General features: G+C 37.9%; 1 protein-coding gene across 2 annotated transcripts in view; it reads right to left on the bottom strand.

The window, feature by feature from the left end:
• pcdh15 (protocadherin-related 15) overlaps window positions 1–22,516 on the bottom strand; it is a 709,890-nt gene that overhangs the window by 176,517 nt on the left and 510,857 nt on the right. The window lies entirely within an intron of this gene.

Raw genomic sequence — 22,516 nt, forward strand, 5'->3', positions numbered from 1 at the left:
TTAACTGAGGAAGAGAAATACAGGTGCAATGATCTTTTCATTCTATACATGCACACCTCTCTTTATATTAGAGAAGCCATTTAGCAAAGTCAGCCCTCGGCACTCCCAATTCCATTACTATGCCATAAGTTCATACCCTAAGAGAAAATGCCACATTTTCAATATTCTTTTAATATGATATAAAGTGCAAATTATTCCCTGCACACAAAGCTTCTAGGCTATGTTTTCTTCACATGTGCCAAAATCAGATTCAGGCGTTCCCATCGTAAACAACTCTGGAGACAGAGGGAGTTATTTTTGGCTACGGTAAAACAAGTATATTTTTAAGCTAAGGGGTTAAGGAGTTATTTGTTTTTAAAAATTTTTTTTATAATAAAGGAATTCTTAATATGAGCTTTTGTTTAGTATTTTGCAGCACATTTCTGTTACAAAAAGTTAAACTGTATCCACAATGCCCTCTGGCAGTCTCTCATAAGTCATAATTAGTGATGAGCGAATCTGTTCCGTTTCGCTTCGCTGAAAAATTTGCGAATCTTTCAAAAGATCTGCGAAACGGCGAAAATGTTGTGCGACAAAAAAATTGTCGCCCGCGGCTACTATTTTGTCGCGCGGCTATTGTTTCGTCGCCCGCGGCTACTATTTTGTCGCGCGGCTATTGTTTCGTCGCCCGCGGCTATTATTTTGTCGCATGGCTATTGTTTCGTCGCCCGCGGCTATTATTTTGTCGCATGGCTATTGTTTGTCGGCCGCGGCTATTATTTTGTCGCACGGCTATTGTTTTGTCGCCCGCAGCTATTATTTTGTCGTGCGGCTATTGTTTCGTCGCCCACAGATATTATTTTGTCGCATGGCTATTATTTTGTCGCCCGCCGGCAACAATTTTTGGATGTGCAGCGAATTTTTCCATCCGTTTCGCAAAGCAATCCGCCAATGGTGAAACGCAGAAATTCGCCGCGAATCCATGCCTGGCAAAACATTTCGCCCATCACTAGTCATAATTCCAAAACTGATAGATGTATACAGATTGGACATACAGTACCTAGGATTGGGGATAGGTGGGGCAGAAACAGGATACAGTCAGGCACATTTATGTAATTTAAGGTGGCCATACATGGGCAGATTTTAGCTGCTGATTCAGGTCCTTTAGACCAATTCAGCAGCTTATCTGCTCATGTATAGGCACCCCGATGAGTCTACCTTACTTAGATCTGGCCTAAAATTGGCCAGGTCTCGATCGGGCAGATTTGATTTTCCGTCGGATCCGGGGGTTGCATCGGCTCATTGATGTGGTCCCTGATCCTATGGCGCCTATGCCAGTCATTGTAATTCAATCATTTGGCCCTAGTGCCAACGATCAAATTAGCCCGATATAGCCCACCTTTAGGTGGACATATCGGAATAAGATCTGCTCGCTTGGCAACCTTGCCAAGCAATTGATTCTGGCCCATTTCTGTTTGTAACACTTCATTTTTTTACTCATTTAATCCACCCAAATGCAGCATTTGCTGGCAATGTTATAAGAAATGTTGAAACTACTGATGTTATAATTATAGCCCCACATTAAATAACATGCTGATACTGCATGGTCATAAAGGTCTCTGTTGTTCTTCATAGTACTGGTATTGGTTCTATAACCCAGAATTCCATTTTCCAGAATGCAGACATCAAGCCATTCCTAAGAGTATAGTCTTCTAATAGACATTTGTTCTCTTTTATCTAACTTGTGCTTCCCTTTGTAATATCTGTAGTAATAAGTCAACTCAACTGGACTTGCTTTGGTTTTTCTTGAAGACGTTTCACCAGTCATCCGATTGGTGATTCAGAACTGAGAAAGCCAATTGGATGACAGTCGAAAACGTCTACAAGAAAAACACAGCAAGTCCAGTTGAGTTGACTTGTTACTAGAGATATACCATGACCTGGATGAATGAGAATCTTCACAAACATATTCCCCTTGTAATATTTAGACAATGTCTTCCATCTGGTGTGAAGTAACTAGTGATGAGCAAATTTTTTTGCCAGGCATGGATTCACAGCGAATTTCCGTATTTCACCATTGGCCATTGTTTCGCGAAACTTCGGTGCACGGAATTTTTTTTTGACGCGCGTCAAAAAGGGCACGGCCGCATCAGAAAAAGGAGTGGTTGTGTCAAAATTGGCCGTGGTCGTGTCAAAAAAGGCGGTTGCGTCAAAAAAAAGCGGGCGACAAAAAAAAAAAAAACAGATGCGGGAGACAGAAAATAGATACGGGCAACAAAAAATTTGTGAATTTCCGCATTTCGTCATTGGCAAAATGTTTTGCGAAACATCTGTGAAAATTCGCCGCAGAAAAATTTGTCACGCAGAATTTATTTTTTGTCACGCATCAAATTGGGCGGCCAAGTCAAATTTGGGTGTGGTCGCGTCAAAAAAGACACAATTGCGTCAAAAAAGTGCAGGCAACAAAAAAAAATAGACCCGGGCGACAGAAAAAAGAAACGGGTGACAAAAAATATTGCACGACAAATGCGTTTCGCAAATTTTCTTGCCGTTTCGCGAATTTTATGGCGAAGCAAAATGCAACAGATTCGCTTATCACTACCCAGCACCCAACCAGTTTATGGGACTCTATTACACATAATTGCATATTTCTAAATATAAGAAATTCATTTTTACACTGAAAAGAGCAAACACATTGGAAAAAATGAATTCCATATTTATAAAAAAAATACAGCTCGGGGTTATAGATTTACCATGAACTCTACTTCTGTTCAATGTGCATAGTGTTCGAAAACCCAGCAAAATGCTCATATTTTACAACTGTAAAGGGGAAACTGTTTCCAATATTTACGTAATTCCCTCTACTCAATTACAATAACAATCGCATTGATGTATCATGCTAATGCTGAGCTGTTAAAACAGTAGATAACATCTTTATAACATTAATTTTTTCTCTTCCTAGAGGAACAAAATTAAATATATTGAACTTTACTAAACAGCCATAGCACGAATCAATTATGGCTGGAATAACTCAGCTGAAATTGCATGCACGTAGCCGAGGGCTGATTTACTGTCTCGCTGCTTAGTAAATCTTTCATAATAAACATTTTCATATTTTTAAATCAGCCAATCATTCATTTTATCCAGAGAAATTCAAGATTCATTTGCCGATATCATTCAGAATTACCTTTGATAGCCTGTGTACATTGAATGTAAAGTAAACATTTCCCCTTGCAGAGGGTCTTAAATGTGATAGTCACTTGTTTATCTACCAATAGAGAGTAAGTAAATGCTTTATAATATTCATTTTAATGACATATAAAATAGGTTTTAGAAGTGCATTTGTCTCAACATGGTGAAACCCATCATGTCTTTTCTCTCCTGGAGTAAATGGTGTTCTTCTAGAACATGGCTGCCCTTGGGTGCCATAGGAAATCTGACAATGGGGGTGAGGGGGTTGCGGTGCACTGCGGAAGTGATGTCATGAGCACAACGTAGGGGTGTATTTAGGTCCAGTGCCTAGAGCAGTACCAAACCTATATACGCCCCTGGTTAAGTTATAACGACCCAATAAGGTTTTCTCCAACTGTGGGAGAACTTACCAAGCATCTCTGGGGGACATGATGCTATTGGGGCACAGGCAATCAGATTGGTTGGTTGGTAATGGAAAACACCAGATATAGCTTTAAACAAGGAAAAACGTAACACTGGGGTCCTGAGTTCAATCCCAGCCTGACTAAATTGACCATAATGTGTGTGAATGTGATAGGGACCTTAAATTGTAAGCTCCTCTGGGGCAGGGAATGAAGTGAATGTGATAGGGACCTTAGATTGTAAGCTCACTGGGGCAGGGATTGATGGGAATGTGATAGGGACCTTAGATTGTAAGCTCCACTGGGGCAGGGACTGATGGGAATGTGATAGGGACCTTAGATTGTAAGCTCACTGGGGCAGGGACTGATGGGAATGTGATAGGGACCTTAGATTGTAAGCTCACTGGGGCAGGGACTGATGGGAATGTGATAGGGACCTTAGATTGTAAGCTCACTGGGGCAGGGACTGATGGGAATGTGATAGGGACCTTAGATTGTAAGCTCACTGGGGCAGGGGCTGATGGGAATGAGATAGGGACCTTAGATTGTAAGCTCCACTGGGGCAGGGACTGATGGGAATGTGATAGGGGCCTTAGATTGTAAGCTCACTGGGGTAGGGACTGATGGGAATGTGATAGGGCCCTTAGATTGTAAGCTCCACTGGGGCAGGGACTGATGGGAATGTGATAGGGACCTTAGATTGTAAGCTCCACTGGGGCAGGGACTGATGGGAATGTGATAGGGACCTTAGATTGTAAGCTCCACTGGGGCAGGGACTGATGGGAATGTGATAGGGACCTTAGATTGTAAGCTCACTGGGGCAGGGACTGATGGGAATGTGATAGGGACCTTAGATTGTAAGCTCCACTGGGGCAGGGACTGATGGGAATGTGATAGGGACCTTAGATTGTAAGCTCACTGGGGCAGGGACTGATGGAAATGAGATAGGGACCTTAGATTGTAAGCTCACTGGGGCAGGGACTGATGGGAATGGGATAGGGACCTTAGATTGTAAGCTCACTGGGGCAGGGACTGATGGGAATGGGATAGGGACCTTAGATTGTAAGCTCCACTGGGGCAGGGGCTGATGGGAATGTGATAGGGACCTTAGATTGTAAGCTCACTGGGGCAGGGACTGATGGGAATGTGATAGGGACCTTAGATTGTAAGCTCACTGGGGCAGGGACTGATGGGAATGTGATAGGGACCTTAGATTGTAAGCTCACTGGGGCAGGGACTGATGGGAATGTGATAGGGACCTTAGACTGTAAGCTCACTGGGGCAGGGACTGATGGGAATGTGATAGGGACCTTAGATTGTAAGCTCGCTGGGGCAGGGACTGATGGGAATGTGATAGGGACTTTAAATTATAAGCTCCTCTGGGGCAGAGACTGATGTGAATGATGAATACTCTCTGTAAGGTGCTGAGGATATGTGATGGGTGCTATATAAATTACAGGAAATACAGAAATAAAATAATAAATATTAAATAAATAAATATTATTCATAGCCAATCAAAGGCTTTCTGCCCTATTACGTAGGAACCTTCATTTTTTTTTTCATTGCCTCAATAGCCCCAATATTTTTTATCTTCAAATACTGCATTTATATGTGTATGTGTTGGCTAGAATTACCAAACACATTAGGGGCGAAGACCATTTTCTCACCCCACTTTTCCTTGTGCCAAATGTATAGGAGTCAGTGGCCATGTTTTCTCATGCCAAATTCATTGGAATCAATGCCTGTTTTTTCCTGTACCAAAATGATTGGAGTCAGTAGGTATTTTCTCTTGCACCAAATGCATTGGAGCAAAAAAAACGCTTCTTTCTTGCAATACATTGGAGTCAATAGGCGTATTATCATTGCATTTTTTGTGCCAAATGCATTAAAGCGAATGGGCATTTTTTTCTCGTGCCATTTCACAAAATGCATGGCCAAAATGCACACCAAATAGTGCACATTCACAAACATTTTCAAGTGTTGCCATGTATGTGCATGGGAGTATGTCTATGATTTTAGAGATGCATGAAAGTCTATATGAGACACTGTTATCAAATAGTGAAACGAGAGATTGCTATAGAAATCCCATCCCTCTTTATTAATTTCTATGGGATTTTGTGAGGGGGGGGTGGTGATATTGAGAGTTCGTCTTTTGATACATACATAGTTAAGTGAATAGAAATAAATAGAGGGCAGCAGAATTTCACTCTGGAAGACCAAGCTTTGGGTTCCCAGTTTAATAAACATGCCCCTGAGTGGTAATAACAAATTATACAATATTTTTTGCATTATACACAAATAACATTGTTGCATCTAATGCTGTATAGCACAGAATAAGGTGAAATAATCATTTTTCATTATTAAATCAGAAAAGAACTATCGTTTTTCAAACCATTTCTCTCGCAATGTAATTAAACGCACATTACAATTTCAATTTTCAAAGCTGCACATTAAATAATTTAGGCACACGGGCTGCAACAACACGTTTGCTATATGGTGCCTGAAGCATAAGGAGATAGGAGAAGTTGGCTGAAGCCAGAAGTAACCGAGAAAATGATAAACTAGTTGGAGATAATTGCTTTAACCCCCTGGGGTCCTTCTCTCATGCCAATCTGAGAAGAGTCAGGGCAGTCAATTTGCTAATCTGGAGATATTAGTTTTAGTTCTGTGCCGGTGGAACATGTTAGAAAGGATTGAGGTGGATGCAGATGTAGAAGGGAGATGACCTTATTTAATGAATTCTGATTATTATTTCATCATCATGATTATCATCATTTTATCATCATAATGTTTTAGGTCTTTTATTAGCATGTCTGTCTGTATGATTATTAATAATAATAATAATAATAATAATAATAATAATAATAATTAGTGATGAGCGAATCTGTCCCATTCTGCTTCTCCGCAAAATTGAGATTCGCGAAACGGCGAAAAATTCACAAAACAATGAAAATGTTGCATGTAAAAAAAAATGACACTCGCAACTTTTTTTTTTGACGCGCATCATTTTTTTACGCGACAGTCAATTTTTTTCTGCTGCGAATTCTGTTGTCCGTTTCGTGAGAAAAGGATTCACAGCGAATTTCCACATTTTGCCCTTGGCGAATTGTTTCGAAAAATTCCATGAAAATTTGCCGCAGAAAAATTCTTTGCACATAAAAAAAAGTTGCAGTCACATCGCATTGGGTGTGGCCGCATGAAAATGGGTGTGGTCATGGCAGTTAGGCACAGTTGCTGCAAAAAAAAAAAAGACACCTGCAACAAAAAAAGACGCACACAACAACAAAAAAAGAGGAAGGTGACAAAAAAAGACCAGCGCAACAAAAAGTTGTGCAACAAATGTGTTTCATGCATTTTTCAGCAAAGCAAATCGGGACCGATTTGCTCATCACTACTAATAATAATATTTAATATAATATATATAATACACTAGTGATGAGTGAATTTTTTTTCCCCAGGCATGGATTCACAGCAAAATCCAAACATTTTGCCATTGGCGAATTTTTTGCCACAACAAAAAAAGTCACTGCTAGTGATGAGCAAATTTTTTCGGCAGGCATGGATTCGCAGCAAATTTCTGCTTTTCGCTATTGGCTAATTGTTTTGCGAAACATATGTGAAAATTCACAGCGGAAAAATTGGCAGCGGAGAAACTTGCTGCGTGTAAAAATATTTTGTTGTGCATCAGTTTGGGCACGGTCGTGTAAAATTTGGCCACAAATTTGGCGCGGTCGTGTGAAAAAAAGGTACGGGCGAGTAAAAAAAAAAGCGTGGACGACCAAAAAAAATGCGTTTCACAAATTTTCTTGAAATTTCATGAATTTTTCGCCATTTTTCAGCAGTTTTGCAGATTTTTCGGCGATGCAAAATAGGACAGATTTGCTCATCTGCTCTTAATGATAATAACGATTTCCCATTTCAGTCTCTGTTCTAGTAATCTTGTGTCCCTGCCTGGACTAAGTGAGCAGCTATAATTTGAATGACATTACTAGCAGCTATATTTCCATTGCCACTATATCATTATATGCATTCAGCTATCCCCGAGAACTGGAAGAATATAAGAATGTTAATAGCCTTTACTTTTACATCGTAAGTAACGCATTTAGACTACACTTCGAACTTCCCCTAGCGTTAGTATTGACCCTTGTTATTTAAGTCCCGCATCATAATATATGACTTCAAAAGAGTAATTTCTACGATTATTCTTCCCAATGAGGATAACATTGTAATTTAACTTTTTTTAAACACAGCCAACTCAATAATATCAAGCTTTTAGGATAGAATTGAATGGTTTTTCCAATAAGGTGGCAGTTGTGTTTCATCGGTACAGTCAATGATGGCATTTAGTGACTAAGGGGGCCATTTACAAATGGTCGGATTTTTATTTTTTCCGATTCAGATTTTTTAGTGATAAAAGTGGCAGGAAAAAAAATCCAGAATTTTTTGAGATTTACTATGCATCAAAACAGCTAAAAATCTGATTCTGGCAATTTACCAGCTAAAACCTGTCGAGATCATGTAAAAGTCAGTGGCAGATGTTCCCTTTCCCTCAAGGATCCTCCTTTTGCTTCGAAACTTTAGAGGTTTCAGAATTTTAACGATAGTTTTTCGTGTGAAAATATAAAAAAAAATAGAGGTTTTAGTTGGCGTATTGTTTCGTGAAACTTCTGTGAAAATTTGGCGTGAAAAAATTCACTGTGTGTAAAAAAAAATGTAGTTGTGCATAAAATTGGGCGCGGTCGTGTCAAAAAAAGAGCCCAGGTGTGGCAAAAGTAGGGGGCACATTTACTAACCCACGAATCCGAATCCGAATTGGAAAAATTCCGTTTGGAAAACGAACATTTTGCGACTTTTTCGTATTTTTTGCGATTTTTTTCGGCGCCTTTACGACTTTTTTCGGAAATTGTCTTGACTTTTTCGTTACCAATACGATTTGCACGAAAAAACGCAAGTTTTTCGTAGCCATTACGATGCGCTCATATCTTGTCGCGACTTTTTCGTATTGAGCGCTCGTAAGCGGCGGGCGAAAAAAGTCAAGAAAAGTCACCATACTGAAGCTTGAATGAATCCGAATCTTTCATACTCGGCGCGAAGGCTACGAAAAAGTCGCGACTTTTCGCGCAAGTAGTAACGCTACGAAAAAATCGCCAAATTTTGCGCAACATTTGGAATGGCAACGAAAAAGTCGCGACAATTTTCCGAAAAATCGCCAAATACCGATCATTACGAAAAAAACGCAATCGGACGCATTCGGCCTGTTCGTGGGTAAGTAAATGTGCCCCTAGGTGTGTCCGTGTCGGAAAAGGTCGTGGTCGGGTAAAAAAAAGCACGGGTGACAAAAAAAAACGTGGGCGAAAAAAAAATTGCATGACAAATGGGTTTGCCAAATTTTTCGCCATTTCACAAATTTTATGGCAAAACAGGACAGACTTACTCATCACTAGTTTTAGTGCGACAATTTGAAAAAACTGCGGCTTTGTAACTTTTCTGCGAATTTTTCATGCATAGACTTTTTTTCCGTTTCTGAACTGAACTGAAGTAAATGTAAATGACATTCGTGAAAATGAGTTTATTTGAGTTTTTAAAAATAAAAAAATGAGAAATGTTAGAATTGTAGTCAATGTGCCATTAAATGTGACATAAGGGCATATTCTATAGTAGATTTGCTTATATTTATTTCACGTTGAATTTCCTCATTTTGCCATTGACGGATTATTTTGGCGAAATGGGTGACAAAATTTGCATGGGAAAAATTAAAAAAATTGTCAACCGCGTTAAAAAAATTGTCGCCTGCATCAAAAAAAAATGTTGCGCGTCAGTTTATATTTTGACTGTCACTTTTCATGAATCTGGAATCTTAAAAAAGGGATTGCTTTTTGGTTATAAAGAGTTAAAAGGGTTTGGTTTTTTTTTCAATAAGACCTAATTTACAGTCAAGCTTTCACCTTGGGCGCTCTCATTCAAATTCTGTCATGGATGCGAGGGTTGCAAATAAATATTATGTGGCACGAAATTGCAGTTTCAAATTATAGAGGAGTAAACTGAGGTATTTGGTTTTAAAATGTGGTTAAAGTAGCAACTCTGCAGTGATTGTAAGTAGTGATGAGCGAAAATCAGTGATTTTTTTTGTTGTGTCTTTTTTTTGTCACCCGTGACAACTGACTGTGCCCATTTTGCTGTGCCCAGTTTGACGCAACCGTGCCTATTTTGACATGGCCACAACTTTTTTCTACTAATTTTTCCACTGCAAATTTTCACGGAAGTTTCGCAAAACAATTCGCCAATGGCAAAATGCGGAAATTCACTGCGAATCCATGCCTGGTGAAAAAAATTTGCTCATCCCTAGTTGTCAGCACACGTGGTCACATACTAGTAGGGATGCATCGATTCCCGAAATCGGTTCGGGATTCGGGTTGAATTCAGCCTTTTTTTGATGGATTCGGTTTCGGTCAAATCCATGGTCCCGGCAGAACCAAATGGTATGGGGAAAAACTGTCCGCCGCGCACCAACTTTTGTCCCTTCCCAATTCGGTTCGGGATTCGGCAGAATCTATCAGGATGGGCCAAACCCCCAAAAAGTGGGTTTGGTGCATCCCTACATTCTAGTTATGAATATGGCATTACAATTGGTCAGAAATACCCAAATTAAGTCAGTTTGGTCTATTTTGACCACATTACACACCTATCATCATGTATGTCAGCTCAGGGGGTATTTTGATGTTGCTCTAAAAGGGGATAACAGAAAGTGTGGTGACTCCCTTGTGAAGTCCTTGAGAAGTTGGGCAGGATCCTTTTATAATACCCACTACCGATAACTGACTACAAAAATAATAGAAGAATAATAAAATTAAATAATTAAACCTTGTTATTAGCTATTTTGGGGGATTTATTACCCTTAAACAGAACATTTTTGGGTAAGAAAAATCTCAGTTATTGGATTGAGATGATGATTGATTGATGATTGATGATGATGATGATTACTAGAGCCTAGTTTATCAATCAGTTTTCCACCCCTGGACTATACCCAGTGGAAGATAAACCGTACTTATCTCTGCATGATAAAATCTATATTTCTTGAGTGAACTAAATAGTAACTTTCTGAAGAAATTTATAAATAACAAGATCCATTCAAAACTTTGCAACCAAGTCTGCCGGCAGTAAAAACAATAATACTCATTTCTCTGCAAGTGTACAGATGGTTCCGTGTCTAGTTAAAAGCAGAGATGTGGATATTGCCCCTGGGTAATTCAAACTGAAGTGACATTTCTGGATAATTTTAGTAAGTAGAAATGATGATCTACAGATACCTAGGCAGGCTGTATGGTATAAGTTACAAGAAGGCTCCATTTGCACAGGTTTTAGCTAAAAATGGGCCATATGGCTTATTTATCTTTACAAGAAATATCTCCTGAAATGCAGTCGAAGATAAATAAATAAATGTCTACTATGTGCTAAGGCAAAATTAACCACTAAAAATAATTAAGGATGAACTAAAGTGTTAAGGAATGACTTCTTGGAAGCCTATGGCTTGTATTTCTACAGCAGGGATCCCCAACCTTTTATACCTGTGAGCCACATTCAAATGGAAATAGTGTTGAGGAGCAACACCAGCATGGAAAAAGTTCCTGAGGGTGCAAATAAGAGCTATTTGGTAGCCCCTATGTGGACTAGCAGCCTACAGAAGGTTCTGTTTGGCAATGGTTTTTTAGCAACCAAAACTTGCCCCCAAGCCAGAAATTCGAAAATAGGCACCTACTTTGAGGCCCCTGGGAACAACATCCAAGGGGTTGGGGAGCAACAAGTTGCTCATGAACCAATGGTTGGGGATCACTCTTCTACAGAGACAATTACGCTGACAATGAAAAGTCCCTTTACCCTCACTTTAATGAAGTAGTGGCATTTGTAGCTGTCACATGATCAGAAGAGCAGAATTAGCCACACATTAGTTTACTCCCAGAATCCTTCTGTAAAGTCAGGTAGTAGACAGGCTTGTGTTTTACTGTCATCCAATGCAATGCTAAACTCAACCTATGGTAAATCAGAGCAGATTTTGTTCTTTACATGAGAAATTCTTAGGGATGCACCATATCCAGGATTCGGTTCAAGATTTGGCCAAGATTCGTCCTTTTTCGGCAGGATTTCAGTTTCAGCCGAATCCACGCTCCTTGCGTGGATTCCGAACCCTAAAAATCATGTGACTTTTTGTCGCGTAAACCCGGAAGTTGACAAATTTACCCCTTCCAAACCGAATTTGGATTCGGTTTGGTATTCACTCAAGTCATTTATGAAGGATTCTGGGGTTCGGCCGAATCTGAAAAAGTGGGTTCAGTGCATCCCTAGAAATTCTTGTAGTTGAGAGTTTTGTAATTTTACAAAGAAAACAAGATTTTTAGAAAAACAATTGTGGATGTGGGAGTGTTCCTGAAGAGATTTGGAAGATCTTTCTTTGCTTCAAGGTTTTCCGGTGGTTTTGAAACCGGCTTTTATGTGACAATATGAAAAATGGTGTAAAAAGCTTTAGAAAATAAAGAAGTAATAAAAAAAATTAGCACATTTATAAAGGTGTGTATTTCCTGAGCACATAGTTAAATTTGTTATTTTAAGCCATCGTTTTTTATGGCATAACCCGTTCAAGTCAAAACCTGGTATAAAAAAAACAGCAATGAAAGATTAAAACCTCCTGCCTGGTTTTCTGAATTAGGACAACCGGGCAGGACTCAGTAACATTGATGCAGTGATCGAGCAATCGATGGTTGGCAAGCCATAGCCCCACCTCCATGACATTATCTCCCGCCCCACAACTTCATGTCCCCGCCTCCTCCCCATGAAGTCACCCCCGCCCCCTGCCTGGACTCATAACTTTATATATTCAAACTAATTTTTGCGATCCATAATTTTGCTCATTTGTATTTTTTAAAAAACAGAAAATACTCAATATACTGTATATACTCGAGTATAAGCCTAGTTTTTCAGCTCCCAAAATGTGCTCAAAAAGTCACCCTCGGCTTATACTCGAGTCGGGTCCCTCCAGACTAGCACCCTCTCTCCTTTGTGTGCAAATTAGGCCACTCGCAACCAGACCCTCCAGTGCCCTGGCCCGCTCCCAAATTCATCTTCATCTACCATCCTCACCTGCCCCATTCTGCACTAGACTTTTTACTTTATATTCTATATAAACTATATATAGTTTTGAAGGATTTTAACTCTTTGTGTTTTAGCTTGGTTGCTGAGTTCTCTTAAGGTATCATTGTTGATAAAACAATTGTTTTTGTTGACCCTCCACTTACAGAGCTTGTTTACAGTTTTTATTTGAAATAAATATTTAAAAACATATACCCCACTGATGCCTCAATTAATATAATTTTATTGGTATTTATTTTGATTATTGAAACTTAGCAGTAGCGGCTGCATTTCCCACCCTAGGCTTATACTCGAGTCAATACGTTTTTCCAGTTTTCTTAGGTAAAATTAGGTACCTCGGCTTATATTCGGAACGGCTTATACTCGAGTATATACGGTAAATCAATTACAAAATCTTGTAGACCCTGCAAAATTAAATCTCATACAACGCCTTCCAAACAAGCATTCACTTTATAACGCAGTACTTTCATTGGGATTTTGCTCAGTGTTCTTTAACAAAGGTCGGAATCCAAAATATATTGAGAGGTAGGCTTAAAGTAATTACCAACGAATAAATAATGTGCACCTTTTCTGCATTTGGCTTCCAGCAAATATTTATCCCAATTAGTTGAAAGTTTTCTAAATTATTTTGGAATATTCATGTTCTTTTACTAATCCCCCCAGCAATGAAAAAAAAGCTTGTAATTATACACCGGGGACTCAGGCTGTCTGTCAAATAACTGAAAACAAATGCTTTTATTTTGAAAATTTGACTCTTTATGTTGTATTTATTTTTTTAAATGTACGTGAAGTTGTAGGTCAAGTTATTTATGGGAATTAGCAACTAAGGGAAATGGAGTTGGGGATTAAAGGCAGAATATAACTGATATATTTATAATACACACCAGTGTTCATTTATCAAATCTGGGCTAATTTGTACATGGGCAGTAACTAGTGATGAGCGAACTTTTTCGCCAGGCATGGATTCGCAGCGAATTTGTGCATTTCGCCATTGGCGAATTGTTTCGCAAAACTTCTTTGAAAATTCGCCACGGAAAAATTCATTGCACGTCAAATCCATTTCACAAATTTTCTGCGGTTTCGCGAATTTTATGGCGAAGTGAAACGGGACAGATGCGCTCATCACTAGCAGTAACCAATGAAAATGAATCAATGCTACTGGCCAAATTTGAACAGTGTTTGTAAATGAGTCCAAGTTCTTAACAACATTTATTCTATAGTTTAACCATATTAATAAAAAAAATTAAGTTACAATAGTCTGAATTAGTGATGAGCAAATCTATCCTGTTTCACAGAAAAATGAGCAAAACAGTGAAAAATTTGCGAAATGTGGGTGTGCATTTTGTCACACACTACTTTTTGGATGTAACTGCACCTGTTTACATGCGAATGCACCTAATTTGCAGTGCCCGCGCTGATTTTTACACAACTTCACATATTTTGACACAACAGTTTTTTTGCGGAATTTCTGCAAAACAATTCAATGCCGAAATGTGGAAATTCACTGCAAATCCAAGCCTGGTGAAAAAATTTACTCATCACTAATCAGAATAAAAAAAAGCAAACATTAAAAAAATAAATAATAAAGAACAACTGCAAAAGTTGCATAAAATAGGCCCTTGTTAATAGAGGTATCGGACCCCTTATACGGAAACCTATTATCCAAAAAGTTCGAATTACGGAAAGGCCATTTCCCATAGACTCCATTGTAACAAATAAGTCTAATTTTTAAAATTGATTTCCTTTTTCTCTGTAATAATAAAACAGTACCTGTACTTGATCCCAACTAAGATATAATTACCCCTTATTGGGGGCAGAACAGCCCTATTGGGTTTATTTAATGGTTAAATGATTCCCTTTTCTCTGTAATAATAAAACAGTACCTGTACTTGATCCCAACTAAGATATAATTACCCCTTATTGGGGGCAGAACAGCCCTACTGGGTTTATTTAATGGTTAAATGATTCCCTTTTCTCTGTAATAATAAAACAGTACCTGTGTACTTGATCCCAACTAAGATATAATTACCCCTTATTGGGGGCAGAACAGCCCTATTGGGTTTATTTAATGGTTAAATGATTCCCTTTTCTCTGTAATAATAAAACAGTACCTGTGTACTTGATCCCAACTAAGATATAATTACCCCTTATTGGGGGCAGAACAGGCCTATTGGGTTTATTTAATGGTTAAATGATTCCCTTTTCTCTGTAATAATAAAACAGTACCTGTACTTGATCCCAACTAAGATATAATTACCCCTTATTGGGGCAGAACAGCCCTATTGGGTTTATTTAATGGTTAAATGATTCCCTTTTCTCTGTAATAATAAAACAGTACCTGTACTTGATCCCAACTAAGATATAATTACCCCTTATTGGGGGCAGAACAACCCTATTGGGTTTATTTAATGGTTAAATGATTCCCTTTTCTCTGTAATAATAAAACAGTACCTGTACTTGATCCCAACTAAGATATAATTACCCCTTATTGGGGCAGAACAGCCCTATTGGGTTTATTTAATGGTTAAATGATTCCCTTTTCTCTGTAATAATAAAACAGTACCTGTACTTGATCCCAACTAAGATATAATTAATTAGAGCCAACTTACTGTTTAAATTATTTTTTTAGTAGACTTAAGGAAAGCCCCCTTATCCAGAATACCCCAGGTCCCAAGCATTCTGGATAACGGGTGCCATACCTGTATGAAGGATGAAAGCATCCTGAATGATCAAAAGTCTCTCTGGCTTTGAGTTACCTTTACCTTTATCTAAAAAGAATACATATACTGACCCTCATTAAATATCATAACTGACACTTGGTATGATTTATAATCAAAATAAGATGAGCAAAATAACACTTTAACATTTTTATAAGCTATTAAATCACTCATTTCAAGGCTTTACATTTGTATCACTTCCTAGTGACTTTCTATGATCTCAAAAGAAGATATCTAATGATCCGCCTAAATAGATGAATCCCAATCTAAAATGTTCAAAGAGCATTTTATCTGCCTTGCTCAGTTAAAAAGTTTCTATATTTTTAAGAGCAAGGCCATGTTTAAAGAATGAAGGGACTTTAGTACCATGCTGAGTTACAGATAAAATGAATTAGCTTTGCAAATGGATTGACTGATGAAATAGGGGTATAAAATTATAAATTAACATCATGAAAAGTTTAAGGGGGCATTCATTAAGTGTTATTAGAGATAATCAAATGGATTCTATGTGACATTGTGCCCGGGTCACAAGAACAAGAGTTTAATGAACTACAATTATCCTTATGTTCAAAGTAAGTCACTTGATGAACAAAAAAGGCATAAAAGAAGAGGTGCAAAGTTATTCCACATATAATTAATCAATGCCTCCCCTCTTTATATGCTGAATGTATTCGCTGAAGATGTAAAAAAATTCTTCCCTTTCTTCCTTCCTTTCCTTTGTCTTTCATTTCCCTCCCTTCCTTCCTCCTTCCTTCCTTCCTTCCTTCCTACCCTCCCTCCCTCCTTTCCCTTCCTTCCTTCCCTCCCTCCCTCCCCTCCTTCCCTTTCCCTCCCTCCCTCCCTCCCCTCCTTCCTTCTGTCCTTTCCCTTCCTTCCCTCCTTCTTTGCTTCCTTTTCCATTCCCTCACTTTCCTTTCTCTTTCCATTCCTTTCTCTTTCTCTTTCTCTTTCCATTCCTTTCTCTTTCTCTTTCTCTTTCCTTTCCTTTCTCTTTCTCTCTTTCCATTCCTTTCCTTTCTCTTTCCTTTATTTTCTCTTTCTATTTCCCTTCCTTCCTTCCTTCCTTCCTTCCTTCCTTCCTTCCTTCCTTCCTTCCTTCCTTCCTTCCTTCCTTCCTTCCTTCCTTCCTTCCTTCCTTCCTTCCTTCCTTCCTTCCTTCCTCCCTTCCTTCCTTCCTTCCTTCCTTCCTCCCTTCCTCTTCTCTTCCTTTCCTCCCTCCCTCCCTCCCTCCCTCCTTCCTTTCCTCTCCCTTCCCTTTCCCTTCCCTTCCCTCCTTCCTTCTTTCCTTCCTTCCCTTTCTTCCCTTCCTTCATTCCTTTGCTTTCCTTCCTTCCTTTCTAAAATATAATCACCCCTGAGGGCCTTCAAACAAGACAAGGTAGCCAGTCAGGGGTGATATGCAATAAACAGTTTATTGGAAATACTGTACAAAGTATATTGAATGCTTAAAGTAATTCATAACATCATTTGAACTCACTGCACATGTTACATCTACAATTGCTAAGCACACTTGAAATTAGCACATTAGTATGAGAGGAGACATAACTAATTGGAAAAATCTAGTATCTGTGAATTGGGTCAATGTGCAAAACTAAAATGATCTGTTGGGACATTAAAAAAATCTGTGTTCCGTTGTTTGGCAAATTCTCATAGATACTCTCAAAATAGACCCAGTAGTAGTTGGTCAAAAACAATCTTTGAGCGTCAGGATGAAGATGAACAAATTAGTCACTGTATTTGCATGTTCCTCTATAACGATTATGTTTTCGGTTTAGAGTAAATTATTATACTAATGTATACAATTATCCTTACTAGTGTATTCTTAGGTTTTCATTAAAAAAAAAAAAAATCTATACTTATTTTATTACTAAAAATGCCAGAGTGTTACTTTACCCTTTAAACAAGAAATTTCTTCTTCTGCCCAATGTTACAAACAGCAAAGAATTTAACACATTGTCACACAATTTATTCTGAAAATATATAACAAGCTTTCTGGAACTTGACATAAAATCAATTCACTAAACCCATACAATTCCAATAATTCAATATGGTTAGATGAATCTGTGTACATTTACTGCTTTCACTGCTCCCCGGCTTATTCATTATGGCTTCCATAGTACAAACCGTGCAGCAGTATTGTTTCTTATTATTATTCTATAGCTTTCATTTTTGTGCACAGACTGTTTGGGGCACAGTAAGAGCATGTCCCACAGGATTCAAAAGTTTAGATTCCTAAAATGACAAATAGGCTTATTTATACATTTTTGTGAATTCGAGTTTGTATTTCTAAATGGAATAAACCTGCATATCGAATGGTCAGTTATTTGTTAATAAGGAAAACTCGATTGAATGAAAAACTTGAATATTTGAGTTTTAAAAACTCAAAAAAATCTTTTTTTTAGAATATGAATGAATTGACTTTGCCTAAGACAACTCCCATTGACTTCTATAGAAACTCGCAGACTTTTACAATAAAGTTTTTTAAGCAAAAAACCCCCCCTCATACTGAGAAAAAAAAATTGACCGTTGATATTCACCCCCTAAGTAAGGGATCCCCAACCTTTCTTACTCATGAGCCACAGTCAAATGTAAAAAGACTTGGAGAGCAACACAAGCACCATAAAAGTTCATGGAGGTGCCAAATAAGGGCTGTGATTGGCTATTAGGGGCCTCTATGCACCCTATCAGCTTACAGGGGGCTTTATTTGGTAGGAAATCTTGTTTTTATTCAACCAAAACTTGCCCCCAAGTCAGGAATTCAAAAATAACTCCCTGGTTTGGGGGCACTGAGAGCAACATCCAAGGGGTTGGGGAGCAACATGTTGCCCCGGAGCCACTGGTTGGGGATCACTGCCCTAAGTAATGTGCTGAGTTTGACCAATGAATCTATGGGCCCAAGTTGCTCTCATATTTTCTTTGAAAATATTGGATCATTGTTCCATCAGCCATTAGGTTAAATAGCAAAGACGATGGAATTTTAATAGTTAACTACAAACCTCCAACCTCCGTGCTAATTAAACGGAAACGGTAGTACAGTTGGTTAAGGAATGAAACTAGTAATTATAGTGTTTTATCTGACAAAGCCTTTATTACCAGATTCACTTCTATTAGAAAACATTATGTTATATGGTTTATACATGAAAACTGTTGGGTGAGAGTCAATTTGAGGAAAGAACACTTTTTTTCTTAATTTAGGTACAGGTATCGGACCCCTTATCTGGAAACCCATTATCCAGAAAGTTCAGAATTACGGAAAGGCCATCTCCCATTGTATCAAATAATTCACATTTTTAAAAATGTCTATGAAGATTCTCATTCATCCAGGTCATGATATACAGTATCTAGTAGAATTAAGTCCAAAACAACTGGAGTTTTTCTTGAAAACGTTTCAACGCTCATCTGAGTGGCTTCTTCAGTTCAAATGACTGGTAGGGAATTCCCCGGTATTTAAACTCTTGATGGTAGTAAAGTCACAGACAGCCAATCACAATGATTCCATTGAACTTATTCAGTTAGGCATTGGCTGAAACCGACAGGTGTAAGAAGGAATGATCCAGTCACAATTTTAGACTTAATCCTACTAAATACTGTATATCTTGACCTGGATGAAAGAGAATTTTCATAGCCTTAGGAAAGACCCCTTATCCGGAAACCCCCAGGTCCCAAGCATTCTGGATAATGGGTCCTATACCTGTACAGTTTTCCCCCATAGACTTTAGCTGAGTTTTCATTTGATAGAAAAAGAAATACATTTTTCTTATCATATTGATTTTGCCCCATTGTTTGAAAAACCTCTTTAAATACATTTTAGGTTTTGAAAAAAGGAAAAATTAGCCCCCTTTTTGACAACCAGGCTTATGTAAAAAGATGCATAACGACTACCTGAACTACCAAAAATAAATAAATATTTGAAGTCTATTTTACACCATTAGTATCCCTTTGGACAATTTCCCATTTTTAACATTAGTACGTGAACAGGCTTTTACTTGGCATTCATTTTGCCAATTGTTTAATGAAATGTGTACGATCTTTGTTGGGTTTTTTTATGTTATTTAGGGGAAAATCTGAAATTGAAAGTAAAGTCACTTTCTACTTCTTCCTAAGAGAGAAATCATCAGTCCAATGAGAAGTTTGCTGTACAATAAACTACACCTTATCCACAAGCCTAAACGATTGCAGCTGGGGGAAAGTAGTGGTTATACAGAGGGCTTTCCACACAATCCTATTCATAGCACTAATGTGGAAAAGGGAGAATACTGTCCCTTTAAAAATGATGATAAACAGGGTGGCTCAGTGGGTATCAATTCTGCTTTGCAGTGCTTGGGTCCTGAGTTTGAATCCAGCTTGGCCACTGTATGCAAGGAGTTTGGTCTCTGTATTATCAGACCTCCCTGCTAAAGGCAACAAATCATGCTAAATATTCCCCAGTATTCTAAATAAAAATGAATACTTAGTACCAGCATACTGAATAACTTGCACCAGTCCCCGTTTATGATTTAAGCCAAGTCTCTGGTCAAATAGAGGTTCTTCAAGTTGTTAAACTGTCACCTTGAGATTTGTACAACTTTCTTTTTAAGTAGCTCTAAAAGACATTTACAAGAAATCCGTAAATTGTCCTATTTTTGTGTCATTCTGTAGCAATTTAGCAATCAGCATTTCTGTTCAACGGGGAATAAATATGCAAATGTAAAGAGAAAAATACATGCAAAGCCCAATGGTGTTCGTTTTAGGATCACTTCAATGTTTGCTAAATATGCTCCGGGTGTTCATGGGTGGATAGAGGAATGGATACATAGATACATTATAGATAGATAGATGATAGATAGATAGATGATAGATAGATAGATAGATGATAGATAGATAGATAGATAGATAGATAGATAGATATAAAGAGTGAGATAGAGAGAGATGATAGATAGATAGATAGATAGATAGATGATAGATAGATAGATAGATAGATGGATGATAGATAGATAGATAGATAAAAAATAGATAGATAGATGATAGATAGATAGATGATAGATAGATAGATAGACAGATAGATGATAGATAGATAGATAGATAGATAGATAGATAGATAGATTGATAGATAGATAGATAGATAGATAGATAGATAGATGATAGATAGATAGATAGATGATAGATAGATAGATAGATAGATAGACAGATAGATGATAGATAGATAGATAGATAGATAGATGATAGATAGATAGATAGATAGATAGATAGATAGATAGATAGATAGATGATAGATGATAGATAGATAGAGAGAGAGAGAGAGAGAGAGAGAGAGAGAGAGAGAGAGAGAGAGAGAGAAAGATAGATAGATAGAAAGAAAGATAGATAGATAGATAGAGAGATATATAGATAGATAGATAGATAGAGAGAGAGAGAGAGAGAGAGAGAGAGAAAGATAGATAGATGATAGATAGATAGATAGATAGATAGATAGATAGATAGATAGATAGATAGATGATAGATAGATAGAAAGAGAGATAGATAGATACATAGAAAGATACATAGATAGAGAAATGGACACACACACATAAGCATATGCTCTAAGTCTATGCATGTATAGTTAGCTAGAAGATCGATAGATGGATGAGTGAATAGATAAATAGATAGATAGATATATGATATACAGATAGATAGAGAGAGATAGATAGATGATAGATAGATAGATTATAGATAGATAGATAGCTAGATATATGATATACAGATAGCTAGATAGATAGATAGATAGATAGATATACAGATAGCTAGATAGATAGCTAGATAGATAGATAGATATATGATATACAGATAGCTAGATAGATAGATAGATAGATAGATAGATAGATAGATAGAGAGATAGATAGATAGAACTTAGGGCACAAAGTCACAAAATGCATATTTCTTGTTTTCACCCATCTCCAAGCAGGTTTATTTTAATTTCAGAAACTATGTTTTGTAAGCCAAGGTTTTATTGCGCTAGTATTTCAAGAGCGGCAGTAATTCCAGAAGCAGAAATTCTTTATAGAAATCATGATTGCTTTGCTGCTCTGTGGCTTCATATATATTTACCACAAAATATTCCCTGTAACAAACTGCTGACCATCAGCATCTTCACGCCAAACCATGACATTTCATGAAGTGATATGTAACCTTGCCTGTCTATTGGGTTAACATGCCATTGGGTATACATCTAGCGAATAGCGTTTCTCTAAGATTTTGCCATGAAGAGGATGTGCTGACTGCATGAAATGTTACCTATTTTACCATAACAATCTTTATATCTAATGTTGTGTATCTTAATAGAAAGGAATTAGTATTGGAGGAGGTGAAATGTGTTTTGTTCAAGACATTTGAACTAGTAATAAAGTTAGTTGAAGATTGGAATAAAATGAGCAGGAAGTAGGAAGGTGGTGGCCTTCTTGGCGGTGAGAGAGACAGGAACAGAATCTTCTGTTAGAGAGCGTTAAACCTGCAGGAGAAACAGGGCAAGCCCAAAAGCAATTAGAACACCCTGTTGTGTAAATTATTTTGATTGGAAATTAAGTTGATTGATAGCGATGAGCAAAATTATTCGGCAAGCATGGATTTGCTGCAAATTTCCACGTTCTGGCATTGGCTGGTTGTTTCGCAAAACAGGTGGAAAAATTTGCCATGTGACAAAAATGTTTGCGTGCATCAAAAATGTTCACGTGTGAAAAAAATGTGCGCGTGTCAAAACGCGTTGTGTGCGCCAAAAATTTTTTTTGACTCACGCAACATTTTTGACATTTCTCGGCTCTTTCGCCATTTCGCAAATCTTTTCAAAGATTCGTACATTTTTCGGCGAAGTGATACTGGACAGAGACGCTCACCACTATTGATTGAGGCTTTCAAACAAGCCCAGACTGGTAATCTGTGGGTTCTGAGGGGCGGCTGTAAGGTGCCATAGACAGTACAAAACTGCTTCCAAGTGAATTCTTTAATTTTATGATTATTATATAGAATTAGGAACAAAAAGTACCAGAAACACAACTTATTTGGCGGCTTTTTTCAACCTACACCTGGAACTGAAGTGTAACAAAGTAGTTCTGGGTTGTTATAATTGAGTGATCA

This window comes from Xenopus tropicalis, chromosome 7 (genome assembly GCF_000004195.4).
Source record: "Xenopus tropicalis strain Nigerian chromosome 7, UCB_Xtro_10.0, whole genome shotgun sequence".
NCBI lineage: Eukaryota > Metazoa > Chordata > Amphibia > Anura > Pipidae > Xenopus > Xenopus tropicalis.